A 23,530-nucleotide genomic window follows, 5' to 3' on the forward strand; every position below is an offset into this window, starting at 1 on the left:
TAATTTTGCACAAAGGCTCAGATTTGCTGTCAAAATCATAGCAGCAAATGGAGTGATTTGATATTGCCTATGGCGTAATGTTTGAAGCGTCTTTAATGCGGTGACATAACTGCAGGCAACAGGAACTCATTACTGTTACCAGTGTTGGCTTTTTTGCAAGAACTGCCACCTTTCCACAGCTATTCGTGCGCAGTGGGATCACTCCCCATTTCTGTGATCCAAAAGAAACCACACCCAGGAAAACCTACTTGTCTGCTATCTTGGTATCCTGTATAAAGTAGAGATGTCCATCCTTCTGCCAATGTCAGATCATTTCCTAGAATGTACCTGCTAGTGTGTTGTGATCCTTAAACACAGTGAGGTACTCTGTAGCCTGACAGGTGGCTCATGGAGGGGACTTACTATGTAGGGCTAGAAGGGACCTCAAGAGGTGATCTCATCTCACCTGTGCTGCAGCAAGAACAAGTAAATTCAGCTCATCCTTTACAGGTGCTTGTGTAACCTGTTAAAAACTGCCAGTGGTGGGGATTTTACAATCTTCTTTGGAACTCTATTCTAGTACTTAACTCAAAGACAAGAACATGGTACTCCTGCTGAGGCCTCACCAGTTCCAAGTAGAGTGGGACAATTACCTCCCACATCTCACCTATGACATCTTCAGCTGTGACTTTGGAGCACTGACCTAGACTTAGGGATCAACATCCACGCCAGCTGGGGGTATGCTTGACCCGCCCCCCCGCTTCGCCCCAGTACCCACCCTTGTTCCACCCTTTCTCCCAAGCGCCTCTCATGCTCCACCTGAACCCTGCCCTCATTCCACCCCTGCCCCCAAAAGCCGTGTCCCACCTTTTCCTACCCTGCCTCCTCCTCTGAGTGCACCCCATTCGCACTTTCCTTATCCCTCCCAGAGCCTCCAAAATGCTGCAAATCGCCTGTTGACAGTGTTCCAGAAGTTCTGAGAGAATAGGAGGGGAATAGGGTTGCAGGACCACAGGTATGCAAGAGGTTCAGGGAGCAGTGGGAGAAGAGAGGAGCTTGGCACCCATAGAGTCAGTGCCTATGCTTATAGAACAGGCAAGCTGTGAGAAGGTGACTGTATAGAAAGCAACTGGCAACACTGATTGTCATGAAAGTGAAAATCAGATTGGCTAAAACTAGTGTGTAGTAAAACTATACATGATCCAGAAGAAATATGGGTCTTTCCTTAAGCTCCTTATCCTGCAACTCTTATTCATGTGCGTAAATTTTATTTCTATCCCTACAGATGTAAGTGGGGCAGCTTACAAAGTGATACGCTTGGAGGAAGGATGCTGGACTGGCCCTGATATTCATTGTAGCACTTTTGATCGGTTCAACATTTAATCCCAGAGCTATGTCAGCCACCCCGATATCCATTGTGGCTTGTCTTTGTTACCATAGCTGCCATAAAAACTAGCCTGAAAACAAGTCACCACAGGCCAGATTTCCAAAGGCAGTGCTTTTATTGTGCTGGGATTTGCTAGTACTGAGTACTGGCACCTTCGCAGCCCCAGCCACAGGATTTGTTGAGGGAGAGAGGGCAGGGAGCCAGCTGAGTACCAGATCCTCTTTTTTTAACAAAAAAAAAAAAACCCACTGTCCAAAGGCATTTAAGCATCTCAAGATGCAGCAAGGTGATTGGTGAGATTTTCTAAAGTTAAGCACTTAATCTCCATTGGCATTTCTGAGCACCCTATTAGGTACCAGCTGCATCTTTCAGTGCCTTGCTAGCTTCAAAAATGTGGCCCTTTGTTTCTTTGCCTAAAGGACAATGGTACTATAGATAGAAAAGAAGTTTCCTGATTTTCTTGTGATGCACAAGAGCTACATCCCATACACTGGAGCAGGGTATACAGAGGTACGTTATAGTCAGAAGCACTGATATGCCACCAGAATTGTTGAAGGCAAGGCTACCTGGTAGGTTATACAAGTAAGAGCCAGTGTTTCCTCTAATTGTTTCCATCCATGGGCAGAATAAATTGTGTTATGTGCACCAAGGCATGTGTGGGTGTGCACCACCAGTAGAAGCACATGCTGTCCACTGTGGGTGGCTGTGGATGTTCTGTTAATGAGGTGGGCAGCACCTAAATCTCTCCTGGGCAACCACCCAAATGCTCAGCTTATGGGGAATACCGTTAACAGCTAATGGTGATTCTTACTGACTTGTAATGAGTAAGGCTGCGATAAACCACGACTTCAGATGACCTTCTGCTTTCTGCCCCAGGCTGTAATTCCCAAAGAAGCCTCCCCTTCCACACACCCACAACTCCCAGCCCCTGCACTGCTGGGTGCACCCTACAGCTGTCTGGCCAATAATGACAGGGGATCCCCTCAGATGCTTAGCTGAGGTGGGTGGCTGGCAGATCCTGCAGCTGCCCAGCTTCAGTGGATGGCGAGATGGCTCCCTGCAGCTGCCCAGACGTAGTGAGCAGCAGAGAATCCCCCCTGCCCAGCTGCAGTGAGAAGGGAGGGGACCAATGTTGTCTCTAAACTTTTCCATCCATGTACAGAATAAATGTTTGTGTGCACTGGGGCAAGTGCCAATGTGCACCACTCAAAGAAACAAAAACCTATCTCTGGGCACTTTGCTATTCAGCTGAGTGGCATCTGAATCTCACCTCAGAGTCTGGGCAGAGGACCCTTATGAGTGGCCAGCTGCCCTGGGAGCGAGGGGGCTCCACAGCAACTCAGCTCTGTGGGCAGGAGGACCCTGCCGCTCCCACTGCTCACAGCCCCCAGAGCTCCCATTGACCACAGTGGTGGGGAACCCAGAACCCCCATAAGTAATGAGCCCTAAACCCACCTCCCCATTTTTTGGGGATGTTTTTAGTGAAAATCAGGGACAGGTCACTGGCTTCTGTAATTTTTGTTTATGGCCGGTAACCCGTCCCTGTCTTTTACTAAATTGTGTTCCTGACACAAACGTAGCCTGGCAATAAGTCAAAATAATCACCAGATCTGAGGTGAGGAGGGAATTTTCTCCTCAGATAGGTCAGCAATGGCCTTTGTTGTTCTGTCCTGTGCTGATCCAAAGCTCATTAAAATCAATGGGCTTCCAACCCAACCTGTTGCAGGCATTGTCTGTTAGAGGACATCCTAAACAACAAATGGGCAGCAACGCATGCACTTCGTCCCATTCCTGACATCTGTGTTTTGGGTGTTTATTTAGCATTAGCTGATTTATTACTTTGTCACTTAAAAGTGAATGGACTATAGGGAAATATTTTATGAAGTTTAACAGGCTTGTAGAAGGTGCAGGCAGGCCTGCTAAAGGGGAGTGGGAAGCAAAGGGGGCAGTTGCCACAGGGCCTGGGATTTCCAAGGGGCCCAGCACTCTGAATGCTGCTGCTACTGCTTTGGCAGCAGGGGCAGCTGGAACTCTAGACCCCTTCGAAATGCTGGTGGCAGCGATACTCCACTGCTGTGCGCAGCTCTGAGGGGAGGGGGGCAGTGCTGCCTCCCAGGTGGTGCTAGTGACTAATAGCCCTAGGCCCCATCCTTCCCACCCTTTGCACCTCCCCTTCCAGGGCACAGAGTGAGGGTCCCCTGATGCCTCGCCCCAGAGTCCACGGATACTGTCTGCCCCACTGGGTGCAGGTATATTAATCCTCATTGTTAACTGCCATCAGTTGCTATTTTACAGACAATCACTTATGTTTAAATATTATTATTTTAAATATTTTAAACATTATTTCTTTAAAATATTATCATACACATATTTGAGAAGACTTTGAGATGAGATGATGATTAACTTAGAGCTTTACTAGAACATATTTATGTCACATGCCCCAGTCTGCCCTTAAACATCTCTCTGTACAAAAATCTTGCAGATCCCATCAGGCAGCTTCATAATCCAGCTGAAAATGAGTTTAGTGAAAGGTTAACCAATGGCCTATGAGACCTGCTTCAAAGTCAGTATAAGCCAATGAAAACACCATCATATAGGTCACTGGGCTTTGGTTAGGCCCAATAGCATAGGTCCAGCTTTTCAAACACATTCAGCCTTTAAGTAGACATGTGCTTTTGCACACATCTGACTTAGGTCTGCAGTTCTCCAATAGAACCATACTACAGATCAATCAATAATATTTGTGCATAAACTCAGTCAGCATAAAAGTGCATGGGCAGCGAAGCATTCCCTGATTAGAACTGCGGACCATACATATTGTTCTGCAGTAACTGCATGGTAACTCCATTAGAAATAATGATAATTGTATTATGACTCACCTTAAAGCTACCACATGATATCCTAATGACTGTTCAGTTAATTCATTGTTATTGGATACATTCTGAAATGAAACTTCTGTGTATGCTGTTAATGTATTTGAAATTAAAAGAGTACACAGGATTATTTGATGATTTGTGTCATGCGGCTGCGTTTGGTGTTTCTGCCCATAGGACAAAGGCTAGGAGGCTGAAAGGGACTCAGACAGACAACAAAAGGTGGCACGCCTGCCATGTAATCAATCAGTTACCTTGTCCCTATCCAGAGAAAGAATAAAATGGGAACCAGCTCTTCCACTGTGAAATTTTCTCAAAATCCGAGTGGGTGTAATCAAAGTGCCCAAATTAAAAGGACAATAGGATCAAGGAATAAATCATTCCTATAGGCCACATCTACACAGGCAGCCTCTGTTGACAGAGCTCACTGTCGAAAGAGAAATCTCGGCAGTACCTCTGTCGACAGATAATGTCTATACACACAAAAGCAGATCAAAAGATCAAGCTGCTCTGTTGACGGAGAACAGCCAGACTGCCAGGCCCTCTCTCAGCAGAATAGCTGACCGGAAGTTCTGCAAACAGGGCTTCCCAGGGAACCGGCAGCACTATCTGCTGACAGAAGTATCTACACAAGGACTCTATCGACAAACCACTGTCGACAGACGCATTATACCTGATCAGGAACAAGGGTAACGCTGCCGACTGAACAGCTGAGTTTTGTTGACAAGCTCTCGATGTAGCTCTTTAACCGTGTAGATGCTAGGCAAGTTTTGTAGACAAAAGTCCAGTTTTGTCAACAGAAGCTGCCCATGTAGATGTGGCCATACTGTAGTGGACCATCACCTTAAGGGGAATGGTAGTGACATGCTCCAGGAAGTGAAACAGGTCAAACTCAGTAACAGTTCAGGCAGAGTTGATCAAGGTACAATATAAATCTGTTTCTTGGCATTTCTTGGGTTCTGTGTCTCAGTGAGCTGACTCAGTGTCTGGTAGAAAAACAAGGTCATTGCAAATACACGGAAAGGGTTGCTTCTGTTTGAAATCGCAACTTGAGCCTTCACTGCTGCTCCTTGAGGTACAGTTTTGGTTGGAATGCAATTGTAGGCACAGCTTTGCATGTTCACGCCTGTGCGAGGGCCTAGAGCTCAAGGTTTGGGGTCTAGTGCTAAAGTTTTTCAAGCAATTCATTTTGCAAGCACAAAAATGGGGGCAGAAATTTTGTAGTGTACAAATTACACCCATAAATAAAGACTTGGTCTCTTGGTTATCTTACTGTAGATCGTGGGCAATTGCATTTGCTCCTACCCTTCCTTTACAGACCAATCAGTGCAGGGGAGATATATTTTTGTTAAGACACTCTCAGAATCATTTTTCACTGTATGATTTTGTCCTGTATTGCTTATCCAGTATAGTTATTTTTTATCCCTCTGTTCTGGAGGGCAACAGGTTTTTAATAATTTCAAATTATACAGTGTTGTCTCCGGCCAGTTCCCCTTATCATAAGGATCAGCACTTCTGCTGGCACAGAAAGTCAAACTTGTTGACAATTTTCAGCAGAGAGGCCAAGGAGCAAACAAGCGATGAGGAATAAATTCCCATCTTACCCTTAGCAGTGGTCCCTCTAGATCATTTTTCAGGGACTGCCGATCCTGATCATGATATTCTGGGAAGAGAGGATTCCATTCTCCGGGACACTCACTACCTTTTACAAAAAAATGTTATTAAAACATGTTATTCGGCGGAGTCTCCTGATAAAACATCTTTGTTTGCTCATCCGCATCATAAATGATGATGACATAGCTTTAGCCACAGAATTTGTTAGTAAACTGTGGCAAGAGACTACAGAGAAGGCAGACAAACCATATGCATTTGTGTAGGTCCTATAAAATGCCTTTTTTCTTCCTTTAGCTGTCTTTTTAAAAATTTCTTTGCAAGGGCCAGAGCCCTTTTTTCTTATTAAAAATAAAGACTATGAACACCATATAAATGTCCCAATCTAATAATAACTATTTTAAGGTAGGTCAAATTGTGGCCTAAAAACCTTGACAGTGTCCCTTTAATATATTCTATTATCCAACAAATGGTTTGATTTAAACTGACATGTATCTTTTAAAAGAGCAAACTGGATTGTGACAGCGGATAATCTTGTTTTGTTGAAGGTCTTCTATTACATTACCTTTCACTAGAGGTTGAGGCATTGAGTAGAAACACCCTGAAAGAGGCCTATTGCTTAGCAGCAGTATGGAAAGGAATAGGTAGTACAATATGCTTTTGAACTTGTATAAAATTGGCTTAAGCACAATCAGAAGGGCATAGCGAGCAATCTGAAAGGTGTATGCATGTGGCCATTCAGTTGCTGCAACCTCCTGGGCTATGCCATACAGCACACTAGCTGTTACATCTAATTAACCAAGCCCAAGGCTTCAGAAGTCAACAATGTTTTTTGCCATTGGCTTCAATGGGCCTTGAGTCAGAATCAGTGTGATCCATAATGTGGTGCTAGATCTTCAGAGGTGTGCAGGTCCCAGGTAGGCAGAACAAGCACCAGATTTTCAAAATAGTTCAGGTATTGGGTGCTTTTGAAAGTGTGGCCCTGGCTGGCTACTGGTAGCTAAAGCTAGAAGAATAAATTTCATAGAGGGCCTGGAAGCAAAGTGTCAGTTACCATAAATAAATACTAAATCCTCATTTTGCACAAGATTGCTGGTTTTCCTTCCTGCATCATCATCCCCATCATGATCTCAGGACAGGACCAGTGTTCCTGTAAGCTGAGTGTGTGGGTGGCCATCCAAGAGAGGTTCAGGTGCTTCCCAGCTGACTGACAGAGTGCCCAGAGATGCCCACAGCCAGCAACATGAGTTTCTCCTCGTGGTGCCTGTCTGCACATGCCTCAGAGCACATAGCAAAATGTATTCTGCCTGTGGATGTAAAAAATTAGAGGGAACATTGGGCAGGAATATCAAGTCATTTTCTAGGCACAGGAGTAAGCCGGGGGCAAAGTTGGGGGGAAAGGGGAGCTATCATGTGAGACAGAGGCCCCCTAAACATTCCCCACCCAGCTCTAACCCCATACAACCAAGTACATGTTCATGCTGTGCAAGAGTTTAGTGGTCAGAGGTCTGACTTTGAAGCCCACTGCTCTAACCACTAAAGCAGAAGTGGCCAACCCTCAGCTCTTGAGCTGTTTGAGCTGTGGCTTTTCCACAGAGCTACACGCTGGGAGTGCCATTCCACTGGTCTGTCTACACACTTCACTGTTTGGTGGGAGAAGCAAGTGGCAGCTCTGGGGTGGCAGCACCGCCTCTGATAAGACACCCGCTTCAAGTTAGAGCAGGGGCTGGGAGCAACTGGAGGTGTCTGGCTCTGGGGGATGGGGAGGGGATTGGGTCATAGCAGAGAGCTGGAGGTGCTTGGTTCTGGAGGAGTGAGAGGGCATTGAGCCACAAATTATCTATCTATTGAATAAGTGGCTCTTTGCAGTCTGCTTGTGGCCCTTCATCCCTAACTCATTGGCCACCCCTGCACTAAAGAGTCCTTTTCCAGAGAGAGCTCAGACTAGGGTGTATACAGGGCAACCTGGAAGCAGGAGACAGTGGAGATACACTAGCAGAGGCTATGTGTAGACTACAGGGTTTTGGCGACGCAGCACTTTTGTTGACAGCTGTACCTTGCTCACCATGGCTATGTCTACACTAGCCCCTTCCTTTTGGAAGGGGCATGGTAATGAGCAAGTTGGGAAGATGCTAATGAGGCACTTCCATGAATATGCAGTGCTTCATTAACATAACAGCGTTCATGCATGATTTGAAAGTGCCGCTTTAGAATTGGGCGCAGCCCGTGTAGAGGGGGACCTTTCAAAAAGACCCCCGGGACTTTTAAAGGTGCTTCTTTTTAGAAAGAAGGGGCTTTTGGAGGCTGGAGGATCCTTTCGAAAGGCTCCTGTCTACACGGGTGGCATGCATTTTCAAAGCGGCACTTTCGAATCGTGCGTGGCTGACATTATGCTAATGAGGTGCTGCATATTCATGGAAGCACCTCATTAGCATCTTCCCAACTCGCTCATTACCATGCCCCTTCCGAAAGGAGGGGACTAGTGTAGAGGCAGCCCATGAGGAAAAATACCTCTGTTGACAGAGTTCTTCCAACAAAAGGCTGGTCCAGACATTCCAGGGGGCTTTCTGTCACCAGAAAGTGCTTCTGGGACACCAGGCAGCCCTGTCTGCTGTGCTTCCAGTTGGCTGTTTTGTGAACAGAGCAACCAGGCAGTCCAGCCGTGCTCTGTCCACAGAGCGGATCACTCTTGTGATCCGCTTCGCAGTTTGGCCGTGATTTGTGGACAGAAGTTTTGTCGGAAGATATTTTCTGACAAAACTTCTGTCAAAAAATCAGTCTAATCTAGACACAGCCAGAGAGTTCTGCTGTTTACCTGCTTGCCCCGTGTGAGCTTCCAGGCTCTTCAAAGCCGCGTCTACACATGCACGCTACTTCGAAGTAGCGGCACTACCTTTGAAATAGCGCCCGTCACAGCTACACGTGTTGGGCGCTATTTCTATGTTAACATCGACGTTAGGCGGCGAGACGTCAAAGCCGCTAACCCCATGAGGGGATGGGAATAGCGCCCTACTTCGAAGTTGAACGTCGAAGTAGGGCACGTGTAGACGATCCACGTCCCGCAACATCGAAATAGTGGGGTCTGCCATGGTGGCCATCAGCTGAGGGGTTGAGAGACGCTCTCTCCAGCCCCTGCGGGGCTCTATGGTCACCGTGTGCAGCAGCCCTTAGCCCAGGGCTTCTGGCTGCTGCTGCTGCAGCTGGGGATCCATGCTGCATGCACAGGGTCTGCAACCAGTTGTCGGCTCTGTGGATCTTGTGTTGTTTAGTGCAACTGTGTCTGGGAGGGGCCCTTTAAGGGAGCAGCTTGCTGTTGAGTCCGCCCTGTGACCCTGTCTGTAGCTGTGCCTGGCACCCTTATTTCGATGTGTGCTACTGTGGTGTGTAGACGTTCCCTCGCAGCGCCTATTTCGATGTGGTGCTGCGCAACGTCGATGTTGAACGTCGACGTTGCCAGTCCTGGAGGACGTGTAGACGTTATTCATCAAAATAGCCTATTTCGATGTCGCTACATCGAAATAAGCTACTTCGATGTAGGCTTCACGTGTAGACGTAGCTCAAGTCTTTATTTGTTTCCTTTCCCTGACCCAGTCACACCCTTGTCAATCACATCTGTAGGAGGAAAGCCCACCTTTAGTGCATGCAGAAGTGAACAAAGCACTCTGAGCTCCACACTCTCCAAAGCAAACAATAGTGCAGGAAAGAACAAGCAGAAACTACCCTGGGGATCTGACAGTTCATCCTCTAGAGGAAATATCAGTCACTTGTGGGATTGGGAATCATGAGAGTTGTTCCCCCTGCTCCTGACAGCCCAGGGCGCTGTGGAAGTGATGCCCTTCGTCGTTAGAACAGGTGCTACAGTACAATCCATGGAGTAGTGCTGGTATGTGATTTTGGCTGGCATACACCGTGGGCACCGGCCACCCGTTCTGTGCTGCCAAACAGCAGTGTTTCAGTCTGGTTTGACACACAGCACCTCACTGAGGAGAGGAGATAGTTCTCTGGCTCTGCAGTGGATTTGTTTTTTCAAAATTATTATTTCCCTTTTGTAAATTGCTGATTAAATTCATTACACTGTGGATCACTATGTTTAATAGGGTCAGGAGGTCATGCAGTTGTTTCAGGGTAGGATGTAGCAGTAGGCTCTGCAATTTCAACAGATGTATCCTTTTCAACATGGGATAGTTCTGATGGTCCCTTTCATCTCAAATCAGAATATTCTTGTTACAGGAGAGGAACCTAAGTATCTAAATGTGTGAGAAAAAATTAAAATAAAACAAACCCCAGAATCTTACCTAAATCTCTCTGTTGAGTCTTCAACCTAGACTGTATGCTTGTAGAAGTTGAACAGAGCATATTAGAGGCTTGATATGTTTATATTCTTATTTTCAAATGTATTACAGAAAAGACAACATCAACCCCAAAATGGCATTCTGTGAAATAAATATCTGAGGTAAAGTGGCATTACAAACCTACATTGCTTTATCTACTGGACCTGGAGGGTAATACCAGGCGAGTGGATAAAATAATGGGCCGGAACTCAGTTCCTAAGTCTACTGTACACTCCCTTGGTGACCATGAGAAAACCACTTCATCGCTCTGTGCCTAGATGTCCCATTTCTAAAATGGAGCCAATACTTTATCTGCCCAGCTTTTGTCTGTCTTGTCCCTCAGTCTATAAACTGTGCTTAGCACAATAGGAGCCTGGTCTTTTGCAGATGTTATTTCTTCTTTCTTTAAACACTCGTACTCCAGGTGGAGCGTAGGTCATCTACAAGTCTACTCCACTTCACTCGCTCTTGGAACAAAGCTGATCCCAGGAGCATCCCAGTTGTTTTCCTTCAATCTCAGTAGATCTTCTCCACATTGTCTGAAGTCCTCCTCTGTGCAGGATGATGGTTTTCTGTGAGTGTGTAGGGAAAACAACAAGTGCATTCAAGACTCTTCATCCCATATGGAGATCTCAGATAATGTCTGTGAAGATGAAACTGCAGATCTTCAACACAAATGTGAAGTGTGCTCTTGTATGGATGTGAGAACAGGCATTCTAAAAATTCTTACTATCACAAGCTACTCACATTATTAAACAGATGCGTAAGGTAAATCCTTCACAGCAAATGACCAGTTGGTCACAAATGAGAAGTTTTGGAGCTGAGCAGGACCAAAATCACATGCTGCCGTACAAATATTATGCTCACGGTAATGTTCTTTACTGAGACTCTAGGTTTGTGGGAAATGTTCTGTTTTTGTTTTTGTTTTTTTTTGTTTTTTGGGGGGTTTTTCTGTCTCCAGTAGTGTCACTCTGAAGTAGGAAGTAGTTTCCCTTCTTTGCTTCCCTTTATGATTTTTCATTTTAAGTTTTACTTGCTACTATACCAAAGATGTCATACCATACAAATGAAAGGATGGTCAACTTCAGTACAGTCAATAGTAATTACAGGAAATCGTTGAAAAGAATAACCTCTGTGGAAAATAAAAAGGAACAAAAACTCTGGCAGGTCAGGTGTAAAATTATAATTAGGCAGGCCAAAAAAGAATGTGAAGAGCAACTAGCAAAAACACACACAACCTTACAGCAAAATCTCTTTAAGTACATCAGAAACAATAAGGCTGCCAAACAATCAATGCGCTGAAGACTTTTGCAGGGAAGTGCACCGGAAAATCAACTATAGACAGGTCAGTTTTACAACAAGGAATCCATTTTGGAGCACTTGAAAGAGGGGAATGTGATCAAGAGTAGTCAACATGGATTCACCAAGGGCAAGTCATGCCTGACTAATCTGATTAGCTTCTATGATGAGATAACTGGCTCTGTGATCATGGGGAAGTCAATAGATGTAATGTACTTTGACTTTAGCAAAGCTTTTGGTACAGTCTCCCACAACATTCTTGCCCATAAGTTAAGAAGGTATGGATTGGACACATGGGCTACGTCTACACGTGAAGCCTACATCGAAGTAGCCTATTTTGATGTGGCGACATCGAAATAGGCTATTTCGATGAATAACGTCTACACATCCTCCAGGGCTGGCAACGTCAATGTTCAACATCGACGTTGCGCAGCACCACATCGAAATAGGCTCTGTGAGGGAACATCTACACGCCAAAGTAGCACACATCGAAATAAGGGTGCCAGGCACAGCTGCAGACAGGGTCACAGGGCGGACTCAACAGCAAGCCGCTCCCTTAAAGGGCCCCTCCCAGACACAGTTGCACTAAACAACGCAAGATCCACAGAGCCGACAACTGGTTGCAGACCCTGTGCATGCAGCATGGATCCCCAGCTGCGGCAGCAGCAGCCAGAAGCCCTGGGCTAAGGGCTGCTGCACACGGTGACCACAGAGCCCCGCAGGGGCTGGAGAGAGAGCGTCTCTCAACCCCTCAGCTGATGGCCGCCATGGCGGACCCCGCTATTTCGAAGTTGCAGGACGCGCAACGACTACACGGTCCCTACTTCGACGTTAAACGTCGAAGTAGGGCACTATTCCCATCCCCTCATGGGGTTAGCGGCTTTGACGTCTCGCCGCCTAACGTCGATGTTAACATCGAAATAGCGCCCAACAAGTGTAGCCGTGACGGGCGCTATTTCGAAGTTAGTGCCACTACTTCGAAGTAGCGTGCACATGTAGACACGGCTATGGACTGCAAGATGGATAGAAAGCTCGCTTGATGGACAGGCCCAATGAGTAGTGGTCAGTGGCTCAATGTCTGGTTGGCTGTTGTTTTCAAGTGGAGTACCCCAAGGATCTGTTCTAGGGCCAGTACTATCAAAACAAAAAGCAGTCAAGTAGCACTTTAAAGACTAGCAAAATAGTTTATTAGGTGAGCTTTCGTGGGACAGACCCACTTCTTCAGACCATAGCCAGACCAGAACAGACTCAATATTTAAGACACAGAGAACCAAAAACAGTAAGCAAGGAGGACAAATCAGAAAAAGATAATCAAGGTGAGCAAATCAGAGTGTGGACGGGTGGGGGGGAAGATCAAGAATTAGATTGAGTCAAGTATGCAGACGAGCCCCTATAGTGACTCAGAAAGTTGCCATCACGATTTAAACCATGTGCTAATGTTCCGAATTTGAATATAAATGTCAGTTCGTCCACTTCTCTTTCTAAAACGGAGCGATAATGTCTCTTCATTAACACACATACCTTGAGGTCATTGACAGAATGCCCCATTCCATTAAAATGTTGAGTAACTGGTTTGTGGATCTGGAGTGTTTTGATGTCTGTTTTGTGCCCGTTGACCCTTTGTCTAAGGGAGTTAGAAGTCTGTCCAATATACAAAGCATCTGGGCATTGTTGGCACATGATGGCATATATGATGTTAGTAGAGGAGCATGAGAAAGTGCCCGTGATTCTGTGAGTAACCTGGTTAGGTCCAGTGATGGTATTTCCAGAGAAGATATGTGGACAAAGCTGGCAGCGGGCTTTGTTGCAGGGAAAGGTTCCAGGACTGGTGTTCCTGGGGTATAGACTGTGGCTGTTAATAAGGATCCTCATGAGGTTGGGAGGTTGTCTGTAGGAGAGAACAGGCATGTCACCCAGGGCCTTCTGGAGTGTAGCATTCTGATGAAGAATAGGTTGTAGGTCTTTAATAATTTGTTGCAGTGGTCTGAGTTGGGGGCTGTAGGTGATGACCAGTGGTGTTCTGTTCTTGGCTTTTTTGGGCCGATCTTGGAGTGCCTGGTTTGTGGGTATGCGTCTGGCCCTGTCAATTTGTTTTTTGACTTCTCCTGGTGGGTAATTCAGGTTTATGAATATTTGGTAAAGTTCTTGTAGTTTTTGGTCTCTGTCAGTTGTATCAGAGCAAATGTGATTATCCCTAAGAGCTTGACTGTAAACAATGGATCTAGTCACGTGTGCAGGATGGAAACTAGAAGGGTGTAGATAAGTATAGCGATCAGTAGGTTTTCGGTACAGCGTGGTACTGATCAGGCCATCCTTGATTAGTACTGTAGTGTCCAGGAAATGTATCTCTTGCATGTTGTAATCGAGGCATAAGTTGATGGTGGGTTTAACAATCTACACCCCACCACCAACTTATGCCTCGATTACAACATGCAAGAGATACATTTCCTGGACACTACAGTACTAATCAAGGATGGCCTGATCAGTACCACGCTGTACCGAAGACCTACTGATCGCTATACTTATCTACACCCTTCTAGTTTCCATCCTGCACACGTGACTAGATCCATTGTTTACAGTCAAGCTCTTAGCGATAATCACATTTGCTCTGATCCAACTGACAGAGACCAAAAACTACAAGAACTTTACCAAAGATTCATACACCTGAATTACCCACCAGGAGAAGTCAAAAAACAAATTGACAGGGCCAGACGCATACCCACAAACCAGGCACTCCAAGATCGGCCCAAAAAAGCCAAGAACAGAACACCACTGGTCATCACCTACAGCCCCCAACTCAGACCACTGCAACGAATTATTAAAGACCTACAACCTATTCTTCATCAGAATGCTACACTCCAGAAGGCCCTGGGTGACATGCCTGTTCTCTCCTACAGACAACCTCCCAACCTCATGAGGATCCTTATTAACAGCCACAGTCTATACCCCAGGAACACCAGTCCTGGAACCTTTCCCTGCAACAAAGCCCGCTGCCAGCTTTGTCCACATATCTTCTCTGGAAATACCATCACTGGACCTAACCAGGTTACTCACAGAATCACGGGCACTTTCTCATGCTCCTCTACTAACATCATATATGCCATCATGTGCCAACAATGCCCAGATGCTTTGTATATTGGACAGACTTCTAACTCCCTTAGACAAAGGGTCAATGGGCATAAAACAGACATCAAAACACTCCAGATCCACAAACCAGTTACTCAACATTTTAATGGAATGGGGCATTCTGTCAATGACCTCAAGGTATGTGTGTTAATGAAGAGACATTATCGCTCCGTTTTAGAAAGAGAAGTGGACGAACTGACATTTATATTCAAATTCGGAACATTAGCACATGGTTTAAATCGTGATTGCAACTTTCTGAGTCACTATAGGGGCTCGTCTGCATACTTGACTCAATCTAATTCTTGATCTTCCCCCCCACCCCTCCACTCTCTGATTTGCTCACCTTGATTATCTTTTTCTGATTTGTCCTCCTTGCTTACTGTTTTTGGTTCTCTGTGTCTTAAATATTGAGTCTGTTCTGGTCTGGCTATGGTCTGAAGAAGTGGGTCTGTCCCACGAAAGCTCACCTAATAAACTATTTTGCTAGTCTTCAAAGTGCTACTTGACTGCTTTTTGTTTTGATAGTGTATAGACTAGCACGGCTTACTCTCTGTTACTAGGGCCAGTACTGTTTAACATCTTTATTAACGACCTGGATGAAGGGATGGATTGTACCTAAAGCAAATTTGCAGATGACAACTAAGCTAGCGGGTCAGATAAATACATTGAAGGGTAGGGGTAGGGTCCAAGTGACCTAGACAAATTGGAGGATTGGGCCAAAAGAAATATGATGAGGTTCAACAAAGAGAAATGCAGAGTCCTGCACTTGGGACGGAAGAATCCCAAGCATTGTTACAGGCTGGTGACCAACTGGCTAAGTAGCAGTGCAGCAGAAAAGGACCTGTGGATTATAGTGGATGAGTGGCTGGATATGAGTCATCAGTGTGCCCTTGTGGTCAAAAAGATTAATGACATATTGGGGTGTATTAGGAGAAGCATTTCCACCAGATCTAGGGAAGTTATTACTTGGCACTGGTCAGGCCACATCTGGAGTACTGAATCCAGTTCTGGGCACCCCAGTATAGAAAGGATGTGGCTGCACTGAAGCAGGTTCAGTGGAGGGCAATGAAAGTTATTAAGGGGCTGGAGCACATGACCTATGAGAAGAGGCTGAGAGATTTTGGCTTATTTAGCTTGCAGAAGAGAAGAGTGAGGGGTAATTTGATAGCAGCCTTCAACTTCCTGAAAGGAAGCTCTAAAAAGGGCAAAGAGAGGCTGTTCTTAGTGGTGACCAATGGCAGAACAAGGAGAAGTGGTCTGAAGTTACAGAGGGAGAGATGTAGATTGAATATTAGGAAAAAACTATTTCACCAGGAGGGTGGTGAGTAACTGGAATGCGTTACCAAGACAGGTGGTGGAATCTCCATCCCTAGAGGTTTTTAAGTCCGAGCTTGACATAGTCATGGTTGGGATGAGTTAGCTGGGGCTGATCCTGCTTTAGACACGGGGCTGGACTCGATGACCTCCTGAAGTCCCTTCCAGCTCTAGGATTCTATGATTCTTGGGACAGGTTGGCTGCGTCTACACGTGCACGCTACTTCGAAGTAGCGGCAGTAACTTCGAAATAGCGCCCGTCACGTCTACACGTGTTGGGCGCTATTTCGAAGTTGAAATCGACGTTAGGCGGCGAGACGTCGAAGTCGCTAACCCCATGAGCGGATGGGAATAGCGCCCTACTTCGACGTTCAACATCGAAGTAGGGACGTGTAGACGATCCGCGTCCCGCAACATCGAAATAGCGGGGTCCTCCATGGCGGCCATCAGCTGGGGGGTTGAGAGATACTCTCTCTCCATCCCTTGCGGGGCTCTGTGGTCACCGTGGGCAGCAGCCCTTAGCCCAGGGCTTCTGGCTGCTGCTGCTGCAGCTGGGGGTCCGTGCTGCATATACAGGGTCTGCAACTAGTTGTTGGCTCTGTGTATCTTGCACTGTTTAATGAAAGTGTGTCTGGGAGGGGCCCTTTAAGGGAGCGGCTTGCTGTTGAGTCCGCCCCGTGACCCTGTCTGCAGCTGTGCCTGGCTCCCTTATTTCGATGTGTGCTACTTTGCCGTGTAGACGTTCCCTCGCTGTGCCTATTTCGATGTTGGGCTGAGCAACGTCGAAGTTGAACATCGACGTTGCCAGCCCTGGAGGACGTGTAGACGTTATTCATCGAAATAGCCTATTTCGATGTCGCAACATCGAAATAAGCTATTTCGAAGTTGGGTGCACGTGTAGACGTAGCCGTTGACAGCAGGAGGATCTAGGGCACCCCTTCTGCACTAGCATATGGAGCTAGCTGGGCAGGGAACCAGAGTGGTAGAGCTACCCATGTGCTTTGGACACCCTATGTTTCTATGAGGAATTCTGGCTATCAATCTCTCAGTCAGAGTTCCTCCCAGGAATGCTAGCTGCAGCACAGACCATGGTGACTCACCAGAACAGAGTGCACAGGCCCCTGCACCCAGGGAAGAAAACTTGCCTCCAAATTATTGCATCTATTTTATGCCGAGATTTCCTGCAGGATTTCTTACTTCTCTCTCTCTCTTAAAAGAGCTAACGGGGACGAAATCACCCACAATTAAAGTCAATCCACTGGAAATATTATATTGCCTTTTTTGCAGAAAAGGAATTAAAGAAATGGGTTTGGCCTTGATTCTTTCACTTGAACTTCTCTGCTGAGCTGCAGTTTTCTGTTACCTCTTCAACTCCGCCTTTCATATGTTATATAAAAAGAATCGGAGGGGTAGCCGTGTTAGTCTGGATCTGTAACAGCAACGAAGGGTCCTGTGGCACCTTATAGACTAACAGAAAAGTTTTGTGAGTCTGTGCTCATGAAAGCTCATGCTCAAAACTTTTCTGTTAGTCTATAAGGTGCCACAGGACCCTTCGTTGCTGATATAAAAAGAAGTCATTTATGCTCACCAGTCCTGACATGTCTAATTCTTTGTGGCCACATATCACCATTATGAACCCAAGAATCCCACCTTTTATTTAACAGAATGAAAGGCATTCAAGCCTTTATGGATGAGTCATTAATATGTAGCTACGTACCCCACTTGAAAGCCATGGTGACTACTGAATGGTGGCTCTTTTCCATTTATTATTACTGATGTCGGACAAATGGCAGGGCTGAAGCTAAGTGGAGTGAAAACGACGAGCCCCAACCACAGATGCCCACTTGTTTCTTGCCAGATTTGTCACCTTTCCTTATGTTGAACAATACAGGTTGAACCTCTTTCATCTGGCACCCTCATGACTTGACCCATGCCAGAAAAGAGAATTTGCCGCATCATGGAAGATCAATATAGTCTAACATGTTACCAACAGTTCCACTGCTCACTGGGCTCCTAGAAACGTTTAAGGGTAAAGTACAACTAAATGACAGCACAGAACACTGAGAACCAGGACTGGTGCCTGTAAACAAATGTGATGGGTCCATGGGAAACTTGGCAACACCCATGATAAGTGGTCATCCAGCAACCTAAAATCATGCCAGATTACCCATGTTGCCAGATGAGAGAGCTGCAGATTAGAGAGGTTCAACCTGTACTTCGCTTCAGTAGTTCAACTGAAATAGATGGGAGTACAGGTGGAGCTCATTCTCCTAATTTCCATGGATTGCAGTGCCATTCATTTTGCTTTTGGGAGCTATTCAAGGTTTTGATCCATAAAGCCCTTTACAGCTTGGGTCATGGGAGACTGAAATGATGCATGCATATGGTTTCAATCAACCAGAACAATTCTCCTCACAGACTCTGTACAGACACAACATTGCACTTTATTTCTTACTTACTGCAATATGTTGAAGTTGCAAACATTTCTACACACTACATTTAATTGTTGGCCATCACCATATTCACTGAATGGGCCTACTGAGGATGACTACCGGGACTGGCCTGCAACGTTCTCATTCCCCTTCCATCCTGTCCATACCAAGCCACTGCTAGCTAGACCCCATCGTGAACAAAACACTGGGGAGTCAGAGAATCTGCTCCATCCCGAGCCAAAAAAAAAAAGAAGGAGCAGACAGTTAAATGTCACCAACATCTAAATCAGTATTTCTTAAACTATGTTCTGCGGGATACTGGTGTCTCATGAACATCTCGCAGGTGTGCTGTGGCGGTGTAGCAACTAGCAATGACATGTGGCAAATGTAAATATTTTATGTTATTAAAACCAGATACAATATTACTTCTTCATTGCTATGGCACCTGGTCAAATTACTTCATTTTGTTTTTCATGTATATGTTGGGTTGTTGTTGTTTTTCTTTTTGGTCTGACAACAATTTTTGAAGAAAATCTTCATAGGTGTTCTGCATAAAAATATTATTGTTTGGTGTTCTGTGGTTTCAAGAAAATTGAGACACACCAATCTAGATAATACTGCAGCCCCAAGTGACTCACTCTGTCCCCAAAAGGGAGCTGTGATGAGCAGGAAGGAAGATAAAATAGAACTTTTGCAACACTGGACACAAGAGAGCTCTTGGAACAGTCGTGTACTCAGTCAGTGTTTCCCACTGGTGCCTATTAGGACCCTAGGCAGGTCTAAAAGCAGATTCAGGGGATTCTGAGCTCTGAGGACACTAGGTATGGATAGGGATGTTTAATCCTCAGCATTTTAATGCAAAGGCAGAAAGTGAAGAAATTATCAGAGTGAAGAGGTGACTTCTTAAACAGGAGTTCATCTGCCAGGATCATGGTTGTGGTATAAGAACCAGAACAAAATAGCTGTTGTGTATTCTATTGTTCATGTAACCCATGCAAAAATTTTGAGGAGTAAAGGTACTGCAAAGTAGCATGGCTACACAGCATACCAGCACTTCAAAGTTTGACATTTCAAAGTTGCCGTGGGAGAGAATTTGCCTAATGAAGTGCTGCATATGCATCGCAGCACTTCATTAGTAATGTCCCATCACCCTGATTACCATGCCTCCTTCGAAGAAGGGGGCAAGTGTAGATGTAGCCGTCGTGCTACAGTCTCTACTCTGGCACCACTGGGGCCCCTAACAGGTGCCAAACCAGAAATTTGCTGAATCACAAGAAGCCAACATTGTCTAGCAGCTTTACCAACACTTCCACTGCTTACTGGGCTCTTAGAAGACATTTATGGATAAAGTAGAGCTAAATAGCATAGAACACTGAAAGCCAGGACTGATGGCTGTCAGCAAACATTATGGGATTGTGGGAAATTTGGCCCCACCCATGATAAGTGGACATCTGGCTTAATAATATCATGCCAGTCCATGGATATTGCTGGACCAGACAGAGTGCCAGACTAGAGAGGGTCAACCTGTAGTTATTTTATTTTAATCTAGTCCGTAATAAAAGGGGACTGAGAGGGAGACTGTCCCAGCAAATGAAATGGCTGTAGATCTGCTGAGCAGAGGAGATAGAAATTATAACCATTGCAATGACACAGTTGATAGTGAGCTAAAATAATGGTGCAAGGTGAACAGCAACCAATAACAGCTCCTGTTAAAATGTGTCACCAGCTCCAATAAATATTATAGCAGTGGTTCCCAACCTTGAGAGCATTGCCGGGGGGCCGTGAAAAAAATAAAAGATAAATAAAAATGATCATAGAAAATAAGTTTTAAATAAATTGCAACGTTACAGTCAATTATTATTTTTAAATTAAGCATCTTACAATAATGCTATTGATGGCTGTCTGAAAAATCGATGTTGTGGTTCCCTTTTTCATTCAATGAAGTGTACAGACCAGCTACAATTGTCTATGATGAGGGTCCGCAAAGAGTTTGGGGTGGATGTTTGGGGATGCGTAGTAATGAAACGGTTGAGAACTACTGTACTAGACTAATGCTGAGGGTCTCCTTTTTGATGCCTTTCAGTGAAGGATGTTGGCAACCAAGGCTATAGAATCAGTATGTGCTAACTTAGAACCAGACTCACCATTTTTGAGCATGGTGATTAAATCACTTTGTCCCCCAAGAAGCATGGTGCATGGGTTGAGGTGCTCCGCTACACCCTGAAGGATGTGGGTTTGTGCCTTGCTTGAGTTTATGCTGACAGGTCAGCTTTCACTCACTTGGCTGCAAAATTGGGTAATTGGCCCACTGAGTTGAGACAGTCACATGTGAGAATGGCCCCATCATTGCTTTGAGTGATATGTCTCATGCATCTGATGAAGCGGCTTTTTGCCCATGAAAGCTTATGCTCCAAAATATCCATTAGTCTGTAAGGTGCCCCAGGACTTCTTGTTGTCTTTGAGTGGTGTGGGTTATGAAATTGATGTACTTTAGCCAGGTTAGCGCAATGAGCTATTGGCTTGGAAGAACCTGGTCCCAGAGAACACATCTTTGCAAATGAAGTCAGTATGGACTGCATCTTGGGTTTGACCTCTTGTGTTTCATTCTATAGCAACAGCCTTTGTCTACAAAGAACACCTCTTGCCTATGATCTTTAAGATCAGCATTAAACGGGCCCACTGATGGAAGGGTAAAGGGGGCACTTGCCCTGGGGCCCAGTGTTTCAAAGAGACCCAGAGCACTGTCCACCACCAATGCTACTTTGGCAGCAGCAGCAGCCAGAGCTCTGGGCCACTTTGAAGTGCCACAGCAAAGCTGTTCCACTGCTTCACATGTGGAGCCAAAGGAGGATGGTGGGTCACCTACTGACTGCCCTAAGCCTCGCCCCTTCCACCCTTGGTTCCACCCCTTCTGGGCAGGGAGCCAGGCCACCCTCTCATCTTGCCTCAGGGCCCGCAGTGGCTGTCAGCCCCACTGGCTTTATGGAACTCTAACAGTAGGATGGGAGAGAAAAAAAAACGTTTAAGTATTTTGCATTTATAGTTCTATAGGTAGTTTTATTGCACAGTCAGTAAAAATCCTGTCTGCTTATGTCATTGCTGAGTCAATCAAGTGCCAAAGAATATTTTTATTTCATCTCAGTAATAATCATTTTCTGTCTGAACAGTAGACCTAGTTATTGTTCCTTCCATGATGTTTTCATTAATTAGAAGGAAGTGGAGAAGTTACAAATTATTCCCTGGATGCTGAAGTGTTCATTTTTCACTGTCACGTTTTAAGTGGCAATGGGCAAAGACAATATATCCTCTTAGACGTGAGAGTGCTTATTGTCAGTATGGTTCATAAAAATAGAAAGTGAGGTAGCTTTTCTGAACAGAGTTGAAGCTATCTATGGATAAAGTTTAATCTGACTAATTATAACTAAAGGCTTTGGCAAACAGTATCATGTATCTGGGTGAACACTGAATGGTGCTTTTTCCCTTACCACACTCATGCGAATGTTAATGTGTGTTAGTGTAATATTGACTTCTATTAAATCTTTTAAATTGCCATGCACTTCTTCACCCACAGTGCTTCATAACAGTGCTGAAGAATTAATGGTAAAAGTATTAAACTCTTTGAAACAGTCATAGATCTTTGGGTTTACAGGAAGTGCTTCAAGTGATGACAAAATAATTCCTTCAGTGTAACTTTTCCTCAGAGCACTGCAGCAAGGAGAATGATTTATCTCAATGCCCCATCTCTGACCAGGTTCTTTTTGGACTAACAGTTTCTTAAATCAGCCACAGTTTGGATTTGGGAGCTGGGGTTGAGAAACTGACTATCACAGTTTTAGGGTAACTACATCTGTATTTCCTACTCCAGGGCTCCTGAATGGCACCCACTTAAAAGTTTCTGGCTCCCAATCATCACCTCTCCTCTGTGATTTGCATTTCTCTCCCTTCTGGCTGGCATTTTTAAGGCTTCACAGCTGTCTCCAGAAAGTTAATCTACCTAAAAGGCCATTGCCTGTATTTTGCTTTCTCTCTGAGAGTTATGATCATGTATTGCCTGCACTCACAGCGCCTCCTAAGCAAGCACATTTATTCCTAAAGTAAAAGCATTACAGAGAACATCTGAGTACAGAGCATCTGAAAACAACAAAAAACCCTACCGTCCCCAACTCCAGTACAGAGTTTGTTCAGTACAATCTTATAAATAGGACTCCTAGTTTTCCACTGATAAAGCATCCTACGATTCTATTCCAATGACTCCGAGTATGCAGATACAAACAGAGAGACAGGCTGAGCAAAAGTCACTCCTGGCATCATTTCATTAAGCCAGAGGTGAGCAAACTTTTTACGTCAGGCCCCAATTTTCATCCATACAATTTGCAGGACCCCCCCGCCAACCTGTGTAATGTAATCAAACTGACGGGATTTTTTTGTTATGTTCATATAAAAAAAAGCCCTTCTGGCATGTGTAAGGAAATAAGTCTGTAGAATGTAAAATCTTTTTATCAAACAACATATAAATGTGCCTACACATACATAAAACCAGTAACATATTTCAACATTTTTAATGAATAGGTTAGCCTGAGACCTGGCAGCCGATTGTGCTGCACCCCCTTTACAAAATTTCACACCCACCCAAGGGGGCCCGCCCACCACTTTGTGAACCCCTACGTTAAAGTATTCATTGGTGGACCTCGGGCTTTTTGTGTGTTTCCTAATAAGTGGATAGTTGTCACCTCAGAGAAGCTTATACATGTAGCTAGACTGATGTGCAGGAATCCTCCTGCCACTGTGGATTCCCCTCCAGGAACATTCTGTGCAGGGAAGACAGTTACAAGGTCAGGTCCTTACCCTGAATACAGGGGCATAGTTCTGCTGATATCGGCTGCACAGATATATACCATGTAAGGATCTGCGCCACAGCTCTGCAACAAACTGCACCTATCCATATCCTCTTTGCTAGTACTTTTAGTATAAGACAGTGCGCCTTTCATTCCCTGGGTTATTGAGTGTTTGCAGAGCCACAAATATTGCTGCTGCTTAGATAATGGATATAAAAGAGATGGTCAGTGAAGTGCAGGAGCTTCTTCATAAGAGCCAAATTCCAACATACACAGAGTCTTAGAAATATAGAGCTGGATGGGCCCTCACAAGACCATTACACTATCTCTTTGGGGATAACCC

The sequence above is a fragment of the Carettochelys insculpta genome, chromosome 17 (assembly GCF_033958435.1).
Source record: "Carettochelys insculpta isolate YL-2023 chromosome 17, ASM3395843v1, whole genome shotgun sequence".
Lineage (NCBI taxonomy): Eukaryota > Metazoa > Chordata > Testudines > Carettochelyidae > Carettochelys > Carettochelys insculpta.